Source organism: Lynx rufus, unplaced genomic scaffold (assembly GCF_022079265.1).
Source record: "Lynx rufus isolate CCGP_SWC_20201006 ecotype Redwood Valley unplaced genomic scaffold, mLynRuf1.p SCAF_12, whole genome shotgun sequence".
Taxonomy (NCBI): domain Eukaryota; kingdom Metazoa; phylum Chordata; class Mammalia; order Carnivora; family Felidae; genus Lynx; species Lynx rufus.
The window spans coordinates 43867632-43870226 of NW_025814826.1; the positions used below are offsets into that span (position 1 = coordinate 43867632).

Genomic DNA, 2595 nt, shown 5'->3' on the forward strand with positions numbered 1-2595 from the left:
GAACAGAAAAGAGTATTTAGTACTTAGAGAGGGAGATACTTAGGAGCTAAAATTGGTACTCTCCAGATGTTTCAATGTGTGGAGAGAGGGAATGCACAACAATGAGGAGAAAGTGTAAGGAAAAGGTCTAGAATAATGCCGGTATTTTGGCTTCGGAAAAGTGACTGGACATTGATAGCATTCACTGATTAAGAATACTCAACATGAAGTAAATTTGGAAAAGAAAAGAAAAGCTAAATGAATTCAGGTTTGAACATTATGAGATTAAGTTGTTCATGAAACATGCAGAGGAATATTCAATGGACACTGGGGAGACACAGGTTTGATGCTCAAGAGGGAATGTGGAGCTGCCAATGTAGCCTTTGGATAGCTAAGGGATATATTAGTGATAAAGAAACCGTGGATATAAATGAAGTCATTAGAAATAAAAAATATAGGGGTGCCTGGGTGGGTCAGTCAGTTTAGTGTCCTACTCTTGGTTTTGGCTCAGGTCATGATCTCTTGGCTTCATGGTTTTGAGCCCCGCATCGGGCTCTGTGCTGGCAGCATGGTCCCTGCTTGGGATTTTCTCTCTCCTTCTCTCTCTGCCCCTTCCCCACTGGTGCTGTCTCTGTCTCTCTCAAAATGAATAAATACACTTTCAAAAAAAAATAAAAAATATGGTGCTCACTTCTGTAGTGCATATATTAAAATTGCAATGATACAGAGAAGATTACCTTGGCCCCTGCACAAGTGCTCCATATTGTGTAATCTATGGACATGGTATTTTGTGAATGGCCTTTTCAATAAAAGAAAACCTTATGGAAAAAATTGAAATAAATATAGTGAAAGAATATGATTAAGGCTATCCTAGAACTGTTAAACAATTGAGTATAAAATTTATTATTAGTATTCCTAGCCAAATTGCATAATACAATAAAAGTCAATGAAAAGGTTTATTCATACTAGTGTATGAAGAGATTATACCATTCTTTATTATTAGATGTGTACCTTAACTTTAGAACTATTGAAGTTTTCATATAGTCAACACAGAAAGTTTTCTGATGGAAGATTAAGCCTGGAGGGAGAGTTTTGTTCCAATAGTGTAGAATCCAGAGTTCTCATTTATATGGTAGAACAGTTTACCTGAGATAACCATTCTTTTGTTTTGTTTTTTTAGATATAGGTCCTCAGTATGAATTTAATTTTTAATATTGTGATCTGCAAGGAAATTAAGTTGCTTTAAGAAAATAAGACGAGAGTCCTCCAAAATATAATTGGGGGGGGGAACTGCTCTTGAGAAATATGAGGTATAGTTAAATCCCCCAGGATTAGTTTTATTCCCAACTTTAATCTATCCTAAAGTTAGAATTTCTTTAAATTACATCCAAAGACATAGCTCATGCTTTAACAAATAAATAATACATTATTTATTTCTATTTAAATGTGCTAGTATTTGTGGATAAGAACTGCTTTTAGGTTTTTTTTTTCAAACTAACACCATGATTACATAATGTAATATTGTATATATGATACAAAATACTATATATTTGACAACAGAAACACAGTATTTATAAATAAAGATTGTAATAATAGGTCACAACCAGTGTTCAAGATGGACATATCTAATGAAGAAGAGTAAACTGAGTTACTCAGAAAAGATTCACTGCAAAGGAATGGAGATTAGCTCCTTTCACACGGCAAGATAATTCCCCAGCTACCATGTTATATGGGTAGTATTTGTGAGGGGCAGCACATCTTTCTATAAAGAAAGCAAATATTTTAGGCTTTGCAATTTATACCATCTTTCATAACATCGGAAATATGTCCATGTATTGCAAAAACAGCCATGGGCAACACATAAAGGAATGAATGTGCTTAGTGTTTGAAAAAAAAAAAAACACAAACAAACCTTATATACAGCTGCCAAATTTTGATTTCCTATAACTTTCATGCATCAGGCAATATGATGCTTTTGATTGTTTTCAACATTGAGGGTAAAAAAATACTTTCTTAGTTCAACATGGAAAGGAAACAAAAACAAGCAGAAGGTCACATTAGGCATTTGGACTACAGTTTGCTGACTTCTGATTTAGCACCTAAAATCTAGGTGATTATTCTTTCAAACTGAGTATATGCTAGCCTAAGACTGAGTTTTCTGGATTCTGAAAACTCTGAGGTTGGAACAGTGTGGTTTTTTTTCCCCCTCATATCTTACTGTCCCTCTTATTTGATGTTAAATAAATGATTTTGTTTCATAGACTCTTAAACGTAGGTATTTAGAATGACTATACAGTCATTCTGCAGACTACACATGTATGGCTGAATAAAAATATGAATGACACTTCTATTTTGGTAGGGCACTAGACAGAACCCAAAATCAAATGACTCAATTTTCTTTTTTCCCAACATTTTTAATGGGACTATATTATAAGAAGTCCAGTTTCTTCACTGATGTTGACTTAACCCACAATATGTAAGCATAATCAGTTTAAAATTCCATATCCATTTCAATTACTCACAAAGGAGCATAATAACAGAGTTCATAACTGGTCTAAATAAATATATTATTGGTTCTGTGCCTACAAAGCTTAGGCATTTAAAGACTAGAGATTT

At 33.8% G+C, this 2595-nt stretch overlaps 1 non-coding gene across 1 annotated transcript; it reads left to right on the forward strand.

Moving 5' to 3' along the window:
* Positions 1-666: 666 nt before the first annotated feature.
* LOC124507980 (U6 spliceosomal RNA) lies at positions 667-768 on the forward strand. The gene has a single exon (XR_006961191.1). It is a non-coding gene; the product is annotated as a U6 spliceosomal RNA (small nuclear RNA).
* Positions 769-2595: the final 1827 nt, after the last annotated feature.